Below are 16,442 nucleotides of genomic sequence, written 5' to 3' on the forward strand. Positions count from 1 at the left end.
ATTATTACATTAACAGAAGTGTAGATAGAACATGTTGAAAGGGAAAATAACCAGATATTAACAGTAAATGAACAAGTAGATTAATAATCCATTTCCTACCGCTTGTCCTTAATAATGTTGACAAAATAATAGAATGGAAAATGACACAATATGTTTCTGCATATGTCAGCAGATTAAATTAGGAGTCTTTGTTTGTTTACTTACTACTAAAAGACAAGTTGTCTTGTATGTTCACTATTTTATTTAAGGACAAACTTGCAATAAGAAATGTTTAATGTACCCTAAGATTTATTTGTTAAAATATAGCCAATAATGCCATTTGTTGTGGTACCCTTTATTTAGAAAAGTATCAAAATACATTTCCAAAATATTGGTATCGGGACAACACTAACATATATTAGTCGGCGCAGGGGTAGATCTTGCTTATGTTTTCGACTGAGACCAGGGATCTTCGGCTCAAAAAGGTTGGTGACCACTGAGCTAAACTATGTACAGTGGGTCTGGATCTTTCATTTCAAGCGTAAAAAATATGTGGAAAAAGGCATTATCTCAATGTGAAGACCTGATAAGCCTGAAAAAAGAAAGATATCATACAGTACTATCTGCTCACAGATGGTATCTAGTGGTTGTTTGAGCACACCGCAGCTAGTTCTGGATAGTCCTACTCCTTAATGCTTGAGTTACACAGAGGATTCTCACAGGTATGAGGCAAAAATTCACCCAAACCCACCGTGTTTCTGAATTTGACGTTAAGGCACAATTAAACCTACCGTGTGTGTTAGGTTTGCCAAAGCTTTGTCTTGGTACAACGAGAACTTGGATTGCCCCGTGTTACTATAGGCATCAGGGTGTGCTAAAGTCTGGATGTCTCTGTAGCACAAGTGTTTTATTTCACAATTTAGACATTATTTTGTATTGCAATGGGAGAAATACGCTTTCCCTCAAGTGACTTTGACCTGCTGGGTGTTGTCGATGCAACTAAAGCCAAGTGTAAAGGACGGAAAGCAAAACATGGCGAGGCAAGGAATGTCGGCAGAGTGCGAGATTTGAACCCAAACGCTCCAAGATATATCTCCATTATTATTATTATAATATCAGAATGGAGCTGGTGGAGAGGGTATCAGGGGGTGTGCATTGTGCTTCTGCAGGTGGGATTGACTGAGATCAGCTCAATCCCCGAAAAGCGCCAAGAAATCTCATGACCTCAAGTCGAATCCATCTACCAGGGCAGGTGAGGACATGATGGGACACGTCGGAAGTTCCAGTGAGATAAAGGTGGTGTCTCCAATTGTGAGCATTCATTTAGTTAAAGCAGGCTCATGCTGTACCTAAAAACACTGACTAGAAAACATTGCATGTGTCCGATTCCCTTCAATCATTAGGGTCCTTGCATTGATAGAGAATAATAATACCGGGATATTTTAGAAAACAATTGCCCCAAACATGTCTCTGAATGTTACCGTTCATCCAGGTCATTGCATTCTCAGTGGGGGTGTGCCAATCGATTGGTGACTGATCAGTATCTTCATTAAAAAGTATGTGGTTGTCATTGCCGATTAAAACCAATCACAAACGCAAATGCACTAGGAGAAATATAACCTTAGAGGAAAATCTAATTTAAAACATGCGTATGCTCGTACAACACTTAAAACCTTTAGCAAATTCATATGCGGAATTACATTATGGAATCGGTTAAACAAAGAAATCAAACAAAGCACCAATATAATTCAGTTTAAGAGACTGTTCAAACAAGTGTTCACAAAGTTGTCACGGTCCGGGCGCATGCCAATTCGCGCTGCAGCCGGCAGCTGCAATCAATCACCAGCAATCAGCGCACCTGTGGTTGATCAGAGGTCCTGCCTTCAAAAGCCTGCACAACCAGCAATCCCGCGCCAGAACGTAATCATCCGTTCGGGTACCTCTGCCTTCGTTCCACGTGACGAGCTGTGCGTCTCGTCTCCCATGTGTTTCCCCTCCGGTTCTCTGGCTGCCCCTTGGATCTCGACCTCCCGCCTGGAAACGGACCTTTTAATGCCTCGCTATACCCCCACTACCTGCATGTCTCACGGCTCTACAAGCCTGCCCTGCCCCTTTTGGACTTGCCTCTCGCTCAACACTACCAGTAACACTCAACAGCTAATCACCACACATAGTGTCACACACACACTCTTTGGATTCGTCACACTCAATTTCCCCTGTTTATTTATTATTATTATTTGTTATTTATAAATATATAGTGTATGTATGTAAATAAACAGAGCTAAAAACGACATCCCTCCCTGTCTGTGCCGTCTCCTTCCATCTGTACACAACAAAAGTACACAAAACAATACCGTAATTTCCGGACTATAAGCCGCACCTGACTATAAGCCGCACCAGCTAAATTTAGGGGAAAATACAGATTGCTCCATATATAAGCCGCACCCGACTATAAGCCGCAGGGTTTTGATGTGTAATTACCGTAGTATATAGAGGTTCCTGCTACCACGGAGGGGATTGTCGGGACAGAGATGACTGTTTGGGAACGCAAATCGTCCCATTTATTAACAATAAATCTTTCAATCATTCAATCAAACTTTCACATCTTTGACATGGCGAACAGCATTCGTGCAGAGTACAAATAATACAACGGTGCAAAGTAATACAAAGTGCTCGCCTGTACGTTATCAAAATAACCAGCCTACTACCGGTATATGAAAAGTCAGTCTTTAATCATTGTGTCATCGTCTTCCTCCTGCGTACTAAAACCACCGAAATCCTCTTCGTCGGTGTCGGAGAAGAACAGGCCGTAAATAAGCCGCACCCTTGTATAAGCCGCAGGGACCAGAACGAGGGGAAAAAGTAGCGGCTTATAGTCCGGAAATTACGGTAATTATGATGAACATCGTGAACCCTTTTTTTGTTGTATCTATTTTTTGAGGTTTTTCTAGATGGATTATTTATGTATTAAATATTTGTTTACTTACTATGGTACATTATTTATTCACTGTTCTGTTACAAACAAGGAGGGGGGATAAAATTGCTATGGTATGAAAAGGGGTAGGTTTAAATAAACTCAGCTTCTGCCTACTCCTTTTCAGACGTGCTGTACTGAAACAACTGGAAATATGTGATGCATTGCATTGTATCGTATGCATGTTCCAAATAAATTGAAACTGAACTCTGACCGACACTGTATTTAATTTTCCGCTCCCCTAACTAACTAATAATCAGCTCCATTACAGCAGATAAACTGCATTTCTTCGTATCTTAAGTAACGTTATCACTGGAGGATGGGGCTAAACATGTTAGACACCATGAGCAAGCCAGCAGCAGGCATGCCAGTAGTTAAGCTAAGATTCCTTGAAGCAACGTCAATAGTTAAATGCTCAGTAAACTTTAAGAAATGGAGTTTGAACCACCTTACAGCAAAAAGTATGTAACTAATAACAGGATTAATATGACTATTGATAAAGAATAATGTCATCATTGTCGCGGGCAGGAGTACACAACACATAATTGATATTGCTAAACTGTCAAAAGCACTCACCATAACTAAATTGACACCTTTACAGGTAATACATGTGATCGGTATTGTATAGGACAATCTCACTCAGCATGTTCGGATAAGACGCAAAATGTCTTCTAAAGCAGTGTTAACCATAGGGCCCCTTGTTGGGTCGCACAAATATATTACGCCTATACTGTATATACCTTTATATAAATATATATACCTACAGTATATATATACCTATACTGGCTCACCTGCACTGGCTTCCCGTGCACTTAAGATATGACTTTAAGGTTTTACTACTTACGTATAAAGAGGGACGCCAAAAAAAAAATCAGTTTTCCCAACGGTGGTACCACCACAGCGGTACTTAGTCGTAAAACACTTTTGCACTACTTGTGGCAGTATTGACAATATCAAACAAAGACGTTTGGAGCTAAAGTTTCTTAAGGGCAAAAATGATGACTAAAGTGGTAAAGCTGTATTTTCATTTGCACTTAAATTGTATTGACAGTTATTTAAGAAAGACATATTAGTTTATTAATTTTGTCAAAATGTATTTATTTTCGCACTGCGTCATAGTATGTAAATCAGTTTCTATGAGTCCCTTTCCATGCAGTATATTTAATTAAAAGACTACAGTTGGTTCAAAATTTGGCTGCTAGATTTTTGACAAGGACAAGAAAGTTTGATCATATTACGCCTATACTGTATACATCTTTATATACCTATATACACTACCGTTCAAAAGTTTGGGGGTCACCCAAACAATTTTGTGGAATAGCCTTCATTTCTAAGAACAAGAAAAGACTGTCGCGTTTCAGATGAAAGTTCTCTTTTTCTGGCCATTTTGAGCGTTTAATTGACCCCGCAAATGTGATGCTCCAGAAACTCAATCTGCTCAAAGGAAGGTCAGTTTTGTAGCTTCTGTAACGAGCTAAACTGTTTTCAGATGTGTGAACATGATTGCACAAGGGTTTTCTAATCATCAATTAGCATTCTGAGCCAATGAACAAACACATTGTACCATTAGAACACTGGAGTGATAGTTGCTGGAAATGGGCCTCTATACACCTATGTAGATAGTGCACCAAAAACCAGACATTTGCAGCTAGAATAGTCATTTACCACATTAGCAATGTATAGAGTGTACTTCTTTAAAGTTAAGACTAGTTTAAAGTTATCTTCATTCAAAAATAAGGACATTTTAATGTGACCCCAAACTTTTGAACGGTAGTGTATATATATATATATATACCTATATACATATACTGTATATACCTATATATACATACACATACACACATACATACATACATACATACATATATATATATATATATATATATATATATATATATACACATACAAACATACATACATACATATATATATATATATATATATATATATATATATAAATATATATATATATATACACATACATACATACATACATACATACATACATACATACATACATACATACATACATACATACATACATACATACATACATACATACATACATACATACATACATATATATATATATATATATATATATATACATACATACATATATATATATATATATATATATATATATATATATATATATACATACATATATATATACATATATACATACATATATATATACATATATATATATATATATATATATATATATATATATATATATATATATATATATATATATATATATATATATATATATATATATATATATATATATATATATATATATATATATATATATATATATATATATATATATATATATATATATATATATATATATATATATATATATATACTGGCTCACCTGCACTGGCTTCCTGTGCACTTAAGATGCGACTTTAAGGCTTTACTACTTACGTATAAAATACTACACGGTCTAGCTCCATCCTACCTTGCTGATTGTATTGTACCATACGTCCCGGCCAGAAATCTGCACTTTAGGAACTCCGGCTTATTAGTGATTCCCAAAGCCCCAACCCCAAAAAAAAAAGTCTGAGGCCTATAGAGCATTTTCTATTCGGGGATGCCCTACCGATAACAGTTAGAGATGCTATCTCAGTAGAAGCCTTTAAGTACCATCTTAAAACTAATTTATACACCCTAGCCTTTATATAGACCCATTTTCTTGAAACCAGTTGATCTGCCATCTCTCTTTCCTGCTCTGGCCCTCTCTCCGGCGTGGAAAGGTTATCAGGTGGCTACGGATCAGTTTCCACGGAGGAGGTGCTAACTGTTCCTAAGTCGGGACCTGGGGTGGACCACTTCTCTGTGCATCAGTTGGTGATGTGTCTTCGCTGCCGACTTGTCGACAGGCAAGAGGAGAGGATCCCCCTGCTGACCTCCATATGGACTGGACTCTCACATTATGAAGTCGGGACCAGGGGTGGACCACTCTATGCACCAGTCTGTGAGGTCTCGGTGCTCTGACCTGTCTACATGCAAGATAATCCCCTGCTGACCTCTCTATGGACCGGACTCTCACATTATTAACCCCATCTACTGGGGGGGGGGGGGAGACCACATCTGTGGTCACTTCCAAGGTTTTTCATTTTTTCTTGCCTAGATGTGGGCAAGAAAAAGATGAGGATGTTGTTGCAGTTTTTTGCAGCCCTTAGAGGCATTTGTGATTAAGAGCTACATGAATAAACTTTGATTGATTGATATTTATTTTTGTAAACAACCAAACATAAGCTTTGATAATAATATTTGTGATTCACACATACTTTCATATCTTGTGACAAAGTGTGTCCTGTTAAAACGTAAGTAAGTTAGGAACTAGTGTTGTCCCGATAAACAAAATGTATTTTGGTACTTTTGTACATAAAGGGGACCACAAAAAATGTCATTATTGGCTTTATTTTAACAAAAAAATCTTAGGGTACATTAAACATATGTTTATTATTGCAAGTTTGTCCTTAAATAGAATAGTGAACATACCAGACAACTTGTCTTTTAGTAGTAAGTAAACAAACAAAGGCTCCTAATTTAGCTGCTGACATATGCAGTAACATATTGTGTCATTGATCATCAGTGTTGGGTTGGTTACTGAAAACCAGTAACTAGTTACAGTTACTAGTTACTTTATTTCAAAAGTAACTCAGTTATTAACTCAGTTACTTACACCAAAAAGTAATGTGTTACTGTGAAAAGTAACTATTTAGTTACTTCTTATTTTCTTTTTTTTTCTTTTTTTTAAAGCTCCCATTAATGCCCTTTTAGCCTTCATTTCAGTACTGTTATTGCACTGGAGAATAATACAAGCTGTTGATCAACTTGACATGCATTTGCATCACTGAACTCTGCTAAGCAATGTGCTCTACATACAACGACACAAAGATATGTTTCAAAGGGCCAATCTATTTTAGGCCAGAACAAATTGACAACACTATTTTAAATAGCTGCAACATAACATACATAAAGTAACAAACAGCATAATAACAGCATAGCTGTAAAGCAAGGAAGGCACACACTACATACACAAAGCCTAACCAGGCGTTTTTTTCTCAAGGAATTCTGAAACAAAATCATGTCTGAAGCCCAGAACACTACGCATTTCTCCAGTTTTAGTTATGTTAGTTTAGAGTTAGTTTAGAGAAAGGAAAGATTGGCCTGGCCCACTAGCATCCCTCTTTATGTTTGTGAACTTTATAGTCTATACATTTAGAGTGATGTGATAATCAAACACTCTAGAAGTCTAGAATGAAAGAGTATATAAGAGAATTGACATAGTGTGTACCTTCAGTGCTGAATGATGAGCAGAGGCAGAGTTAATCCTTAAGTGGTGGTGGTGGAGGGGAAGTGACATCGGAGTCTGTGTCTCTCTTTACTAGCTTCGTCGAAGTATGTTGCTTTCGTAGCTGTTTCAGCAGATTTGAATTGCTGTTTTGGGCAGTAGATGGGATCTTTGATCCAAGACACAACTTACATTTAACTAAAATGTTATTTTCTTTGTGCTCGACAAAAGAAAAGTAGTGAGAATATCTACATGTTAACAAACTCGACTGCAGCTGCGCCATGATCAGACACGCCCCCCTCCCTCCCCACACCCACACCCAGACACCCACAGACCGCGCGTCTCTCTTCTCTGGCTTGTGACACAAGAAGAATCAGAAGGACGACACTGCAGAGCTCCAATAAACACTCAGATTTTTTGTTTCTAACCGATACTACATAAAAAATTACGTAAAATAACAGTAACGCATCATGTAGTAACGGTAACTGAGTTACTGAATATACAAAATAACGCGTTAGATTACTAGTTACCACCGAAACTAACGGTGTTACAGTAACAAGTTACAAAGTAACACGTTAGTCCCAACACTGTTTATCATTCATTTATTTTGTCAAAAATTATGAAGGACAAGTGGTAGAACATGAATTATTAATCTACTTGTTCATTAACTGTTGATATTTGGTTATTTTCTGTTTTAACATGTTCTATCTACACTTCTGTTAAAATGTAATAATCATTTATTCTACTGTTGTTTGATACTTTACATTAGTTTTGGATGATACCACACATATGGGTATCAATCCGATACCAAGTAGTTACAGTGGATGTCATGTGTAGATCCACCAATAGCGTTTGTTTATATTGTAGCGTCCCGAAAGAGTTGGTGCTGCAGGTAATTCTGGGAATTGTTTCTGTAGTGTTTATGTTGTGTTGCTGTGCAAATATTCTCCCAAAATGTGTTTGTCATTGTTGTTCAGTGTGGTTTCACTATATGGCACAGGTTTATGACAGTGTTGGCGTTGTTCATACGGCCACCCTCATGACTAATAATTAATAATTTGACCCGGTAAGTGTAAACAAAATGAAACACCGGCGGAAAGCGATAATCAGTAAAAAATTAATTTAAAAAATCTGCATCCTAGGGACGCATGGACTTCCGGAATGCCGCGTCCTTTCTAATTTCAATACGTAAAAAGACACAATAAGTGTGTTAACGCCAACACTGTTTATAGCGTCTTGCGGTGGAATAAAAGTGGGGTTACATCACAAATATTTCCAAAGTCCTTGTGAATGTCTGTTGGCCTGGGGGGCTTCCAATTTGGCATTCAAGGTCCAGCGAGGCATGTTTGATCTCCTTGAGTAAAACTTTAGCCCTTAGATTTGAATAGCTCTCTGTGGCCCTCAACAATACCTCCATAAGCTGCAACACTTTGTGCTCTTCAAAGGCCTTAAAACTAGGGCTTGTTTGTGCTTGGTAACAAAGACGGCCGCCTTTTCTTCGCCGCGTTCGCCGGGCACCCTCCGACGTAACCCGCGGGGAAAGTACAACAGGAACTCCACGGGGGGAAAACGAATGAATAAATAAATAAAACGCCTGTAAAAGTTTTTCTCCTTCTTTCGCATCCTGCAGTGCAAAGTTGCTGCGAGCAGCAGCAGACTAAGTGAATGTGCGCCGTCTTATCATCTGCTGCCACTGCACAGATTAGCGCAGTAGAAAAAGGTGGCGAAGGAATGGAAGGGGAGAGAGAGTGGAAGAATAAAAGCTGCTCTCTGGTATGAGAACAGACAGTTGCATTAGCTTCCTAATAAGAAGAGACAGAGCAATACTGAGCCCTGGCAAGAAAGGTAAGGCGGGGAAGAAGCTTTGCTCTATGCAGCGTCCTCCACATCGCCGCCACCCACGGTGCTTTGCTCTCCACCCACATCCTTCCCGACGTCCTTTTTACTTTGCATCAGATAGCGGGCGGCTAGCAGGAGAGGCATGTCATAGGTTTAACTCACACACTATTAATTATACTCTGACCTCACTCGCACTGATAATCTACTTCCCACAACCAGCGCGCTCTGAACGGAGCCCCTTATCGTTAGCAAAGTGCAACGTTTTTTTTGCCGTCTGCATGCGCCGCCGCACTGCAACGTGATCGCCCTCTCCTCGCGGGCCCCCGATGATTTATGGGGGCTCCTACCGGGATTTGCGGTAATATTCCGGATGCGTCTGACAAGGCACAGAAAAAGCCCTACTCACTTTTCACTGAACAGAATGCTCGGTCGGTAATATGTAGCTCGTAGCACAGCTATGTAAATCTTCCCGTAATTTGACAAATATAGAGCTCATATACTGACTGGCTACAATGTTGGGTATACCTGCCTAATCTACTGAGATTTAATACAAACATTCTGTTTAAATCGCAGCCTTTACAAAGTTAAACTATTGAACAATGCCACATACAATCAGGAGGCTTTGGAGACCACTACCAAACAGTAAACGATAACTGTCCCCTTTACACTAGTTTTTGCACAATCCATTAACGAAGAAACAAATCAATTAATTGACCAGCTAGTAAACAACAATCAAAACAGGACTTCTCAGACGTCGTTGTGTAGTAAAAAGAAAGTTGACAATGAAACAGAAAACCTAACTATTTAACAAATCTAACGACCAGCAGACAACCATCAAACTGACACATCTTGCCGTTGTCTTTGCAATACTCTTTGCACAATTCTCCAACAGAGCTAACAAACTAAGATCAATACAACACTTTCCATCTTTGCAGTAGGTTTTATGGACCACTTCAAACTACAGAGGATATTACTGATTAACCAACTTCCAACCAACCAATAAACAAGACCTCTCACCTTTAGAACTAGTCAAACTTGAGCAGTCCGTAAAGCTGTTCAAGTTTGCGGACGACATCACCCTCATCGGGCTCATCTCGGATGGCGATGAGTCCACCTACAGGAGAGAGGTGAACCGGCTGGTGTCCTGGTGCAGCCTCAACAACCTGGAGCTGAACGCCCAGAAGACAGTGGAGATGATCATGGACTTCAGGAAAGTCACAGCCCCACCATCCCTCCTCACCCTGATGGACTCTCCCACCCAAGTCTCCATCGTGGACTGCTTCCGTTTCCTGGGCACCACCATCACCCAGGACCTCAAGTGGGAGCCGACCATCAGCTCCCTCATCAAGAAGGCCCAGCAGAGGATGTACTTCCTGCGGCAGCTGAGGAAACGTATTGTGCCGACCGAGATGCTGTGGTTTATCCGTTATACAGTGCTCAATTCTGGGGTACAGCGGAATATACATTGGGTCAGGAAAAAACAGAGGCTATTTAATCCCTACAAGCCTGTTTTGCAGATTTCACAGATTTGATCAAATCAGGCTTGTAGGGATGATATAGCCTGTGTTTTTTCCTGACCTAACGTGTGTGTGTGTGTGTGTGTGTGTGTGTGTGTATATATATATATATATATATATATATATATATATATATATATATATATATATATATATATATATATAATATGAAGTGATTTTTGGTCTGATACATGTTTTGCTCTATTCAATATTGATATATTTCTTGCCACCTTACGTTGTACATTTTTATGAGATTTCTAGTTAATTTTCTCATCTATTACACTCCAACATGTGTTTTCTTTCGCCCTTTCAGTGTCTACTGTGTCTACTGTATTTGACTTTGTGTTCTACTGTTACCGAATAACATTTTACTTTTCCTGAGAGTCAACTATAGTCTGTTTTTGTCAAACCATATTTTTAATTTGTTCATTTCTTCTGTTATTTGTATTAGCTTCTGTGTGCTTTCTCCTGAACAAAATGCTGTTGTATGATCTGCAAATAATACTAACATTAAGTCTTTTGTAACTTTACCAATATATTTATATAAAGATTGAACAATTTTGGTCCCAGTGTTGATCCCTGGGGTACGTCACAGTATATATTCAGAGCTGTAGACGTGTGTTTGCCTAACTTCACGTATTGCTTCTTGTTGGTTAAGTAGCTTCTTACTTAGTTCAAAATCAACCCTCTGATGCCATACCGTTCTAATGTGTTGATGAAAATATTGTGATTAATTGTGTCAAGTGTTTTAGTTCAATGCATAATGAACAACAAACAAGCTTGCCATCCTACAGTTCCCCCGTTTGTGGACAAGGAGACCACGGCCATCGAAGCACATTCAATCTCTTTATGAACTAGCGCTAACACAGTCCAATGAAAAGATTCACTCGAGCTGCTGTCACTGATGGTAAACTACCTCTGTTAAGCTAACAAACACAGCTGAGCTAAAATGCTGCTCTTTCTAATGTTGCTTGTCACTTTCAAAGGCACATGCACTCTGTTTTCATGAAACGTCTCTCAACTGCATATGCCAGATATTTGAATGTTTTTATTTGATTTAAATAACGCATAAATTCCTTTCCCTAGTAATTAATTGCATTAAATTATGAGCAGTTGCGTTAGTAATTCAATTAATTTTTTGGGCAAGTACCGTAAAGACAAATACTTCTTAAACGTAATTTTCAGAACACTGCTATTAACTACAGAGAAACAAACAAATTAACCTCATTCGATCACAACCGGACTGTTTGGTTTGACTTAGAAGATGCTTCGCCTCTCATCCCGAGTAGGCTTCACCAGTTCATGGTCATAGATTTAGCTTGGTCGGATCTAGTCTAGTGGCTAGTGCCAATACCTCAGTAGGCTCAATGCTAACGAGGGGAAAATACACTTCAATGACCGGCATTGCTCGTTTCTACCAAAACTTTTTTTCTCACTACGATAGAGCAAAACCAAACTTGCCTAGACTCACCCTCCTGGTTTTGGAGTAAAAATATTTGGGGTTTTAGCACCAGCCGCTAGACTAGATCTGACCAATCTAAGTCTATGACCATGAACTGATGAAGCCTACTCGGATGAGAGGCGAAACGTCTTCCGAGACAAACCAAACAGTCCAGATCGATTGAATGCCCTGAGATTATACTGACCTGGATGTATAATAAAATCCATAGAAAAACAAATTAAAGTTCAAGTTGAAGCACCACTGATAGTCACACACACACACTAGGTGTGGTGAAATTACTCTCTGTATTTGACCCATCGTCTTGTTCCAGCCCCTGGGAGGTGAGGGGAGCAAGTGAGCAGCAGCGGTGGCCGGACACGGTAATAATTTGGTGATTTAACCCCCAACTCCAACCCTTGATGCTGAGTGCCAAGCAGGGAGATAATGGGTCCCATTTTTATAGTCTTTGGTATGACTCGGCCAGGGTTTGAACTCATGACCTACCAATCTCAGGGTGGACACTAACCACAAGGCCACTGAGCATTTGACCAACAAACCAACCAACCTATAAACAGCAGTCAGAACTGCTACTAATTTAAAGTATGAATTAAAATGAACAGAAATTATTAACCAACAGACCAACAAACAAGCCAATGCCTCTTGCCTTTGCACTAGTTTTTACATAAGCCTGTTAACAGACAAACTAACTAACTAACAGCAAGACAAACAAAACTTTGCAAGAGATTTTTGGGAACCCTGACAACCCCATAGCTCTGCATGATATGCAAATGTTCAGACTTGCTGAGTCAGCTTTGACATTTACACAGCCTGCCATAAACAGACATCGAGAACGGAGTAAAGTCTGAACGCTGGACGTAAACAGTGACTCGAGCTCAAAACACGCCCAAGATGGATCAGTCATTCGCCGTGTTGCGGAAAAAAGACAGGCGGAGTGAGCTGAATTTTAACACCTGGCTCTAACGAGATTGCCATGCAGCTGTCGACTCCCAGCAGCCATGTTGGATGTAGATTACTGGAGATGGAAGATTAACCTCAGCTACATACACGTCCGTGTGCATGTGCGGGTTATTTGGCCAAGAAATGCGGAGGAGATGATTATTTAGGGCCAATTATGCTGAAGTGCTGCCCGTCTATTACATTTGTTTGTGTTTTCTGCTGCTCCTTCTGATTGGCGCCAAAGCGGCAAGTCTGCCTTTTCACACTCGACATGGAGCAATTAAAAGTTTAATTAGGCTGAATGAGAAACTGCCTCACATGCTTAATTTCTCATTTACTCATGTAAGGGCCAGGACACGGAGTTCCATTAGGCTCGCTCAGACCCGGACAACACGTTCTGTTTATGGATCTGTTGCAGGAGTGGAAGGAAATGTCAATACTTTGATTTAGTGCAGACTTCTATGAGAAACACCCGCCGCAGTGTTTACATCTGGCTGCCCAGTTTAACTATTTTTGCGGGTGCACTAACTTGCGCCTAGTTCAGGGGTTCTTAACATTTGTTTACCTCGGGGCCTACTCAAGTATTAACACTTAATTAGTAATCTTACTCTTGATTTTAACCGCATTCAATAATTATATTCAACCTACTTCCTGTTTAACAGGATAAACCTTGTCAAATGATTACAAATCATTTGTCAAGATTAGTATCAAGGCTTGGGTCAGGCTGATTAGAAAAAAATAAAAAATACTAACCAAATATACTGCATAAGAAGGGATTAAAAAACTGATTAAAAAATGCATTTACATACAATTATGCTGTGCTAAAATAACTACACTAAGTATGTTTCTTAACTAAACTGTCAATAACCTAACCTAATAAAATAACGTACAAAGGAAAATCCAGCTCCATGACTTAAGTCATATTTTTTGCACTTAAGACACTTCTCTATGACTTTAGCTCCAGACTTCTGTTTGTTTGAGATTGTCACTACTGCCACAAATGGTGGAAATGTGTATTGCAACTGATTACACTTGTGATTTGGATAACATCGGACTGTCTGCCCCGCAGGATGAATTTGAGGACCAGTCGGACAATTTAGAATGAAAAGCAAATTGTATTTTCACTCGCATACGAAACATTCTAACTTGGATTGTTTCCCTGGCTTCGAGACTCTCGAAAAACAGTGCGGCGAAGACACAACAAACTCCCTTCTTGTCACACACCTGTTGTTGACTTTGGACTGACTGGCAAGAAGCTTCCGCTTGGACACAGACCTTTTGACGCCTCGCTATACCCTCGACAACCTGCCTGTCTCACGGACATTCGAGCCTGCCTTTCCCCTCCAGGACTTCCGCCTCTCGCTGTGTGTTACCGGTAACACACAACAATTAATTCCCACACTTAGTGACACACCATACACACTCTTGGATTTTTGTCACACTGCATTCTAGTTTATATATATATATATATATATATATATATATATATATATATATATGTATATATATATATGTATATATATATATATATATATATATATATATATATATATATATATATATATATATATATATATATATATTCATAGAGTCAAACTTTGCCCCCTGTTGTCTGTGTCGTCTACTCCTCCTGTACATAACTCTTAGTGTTCTTTGCTGTTTGATGTTTCCCTATTACACACATGCTTATGTGTGCTTTTGAGTTTGAGTTTATTTCGAACATGCAAGCATACAACATGATACATCACAATTTCCAGTTTCTCTTTTCAACATGTTCGAAAAGGAGTAGGAAGAAGCAGAGCTTATTTAATCCTACCCCTTTTTTTTACATAACAGATGCTAAAACTTTTGTTCACTTCCTGTTCTCAATTTATTCACAATATACTCCATAAGTAATCACAATAACAATAATAATAATTGGTGAAGTAAGTTATATTTCATATGAGATAAGTACGATTATTTTGAGAGTGGATGAATGGATGAATTAAATAAATTCAGTATTCTTCTTCTTTGTACTTTGTAAACACTTTAAGTTTGAAGAGTTTCTTGAAGTGGCTCATATTAGTACATTGTTTGATTTCTTTGCTTAATCCATTCCATAATTTAATTCCACATACTGATATACTGAAGGTCTTAAGTGTTGTACGTGCATACACGTGTTTTAAATTACATTTCTCTCAAAGATTATATTTGTCCTCTTTTTTTGAGAATTGTTCTATATTCTTGGGTAGCAGGTTATAGTTTGCTTTGTGTATAATTTTAGCTGTTTGCAAATTCACTATGTCGTGGAGTTTCAGTATCTTTGATTCAATAAATAAAGGATTTGTATGTTCTCTATATCCAACATTATGTATTATTCTAACTGATCTTTTTTGTAACACCGTTAATGAATGAAGTGTACTTTTGTAATTATTTCCCCATATTTCTACACAGTAGCTCAGATATGGTAACACTAGTAAGCAGTAGAGAATATGAAGTGATTTTTGGTCTAGAACATGTTTTGCTTTATTCATTATTGACGTGTTTCTTGCTACTTTATGCTTTGGCTAAGAGTTTTTTTTTTTCTTGGCCACAGTCTGCTCTTGAATGGGATTGTGCTGAAAATCTTAATTTCCCCTCAGGGATGAATAAAGTATTTCTGATTCTGAATTAATCTGTTTTTATTTTTGCAATACTGTACTATGTAAAAGTCTGTGTATGCATGCTTGTGATGATCTGGCGGCCTTGTGATAAGGAAAGAAAGACAAAAAAACAGTTATTTGGTTCTATTTGTTTTTTTTTCCCTGGAGTAAGTGGAATGCAAAGCAATTATCTACATGGATGTGTCTGCTTTTAACGCAGAGCTGGCCTGAATACCGATGCGCCTGTGTGCGTTTGAATTTACATTTCCTCACTAGGATGATCGGGTTGGCAAAGCTGACGGGGTTCTCTCATTTTACGGACTCACTGATGTGTGTGAGACAAAGGTTCAAGGACTGAGTCCACTGTTGCAGAGCCTCAGCGATGATAATTTTGTCAGAGCTGGGGATGAAAGTGATAATATGCTTTCTAGTCAACCAGCGCTCACACTGGTGCCGCGCACAGTCCGTCGGGGGGAAAGGAGGAAGGTTGCTAACCTGTCAGCACAATCATTTGCTTAATGACGGCACTCGGAGGCGGCAGCACCTCGGGGCTGGTGGAACAAATTCACCGCGAGGACCTGATCAGTATTCACGGGTCGTATCGGAAAGATAACGTTGTGTTTGTTCCTCGGGCTTCATTTACAACCCTGCGAATTGATGCCTATTTTTTCCAATCGCAATCCGCTTCCTCGCTCACTTTCACCAACACGTGTGACTTCTCACCGTGTGGCCAAATCCCACTCACCACGGAAAGCATGTTCTATTCATGGAAGCAGTGCTGTAGGTGCCGATGGCAAAG

Source organism: Entelurus aequoreus, linkage group LG28, assembly GCF_033978785.1.
Source record: "Entelurus aequoreus isolate RoL-2023_Sb linkage group LG28, RoL_Eaeq_v1.1, whole genome shotgun sequence".
NCBI classification, from domain to species: domain Eukaryota; kingdom Metazoa; phylum Chordata; class Actinopteri; order Syngnathiformes; family Syngnathidae; genus Entelurus; species Entelurus aequoreus.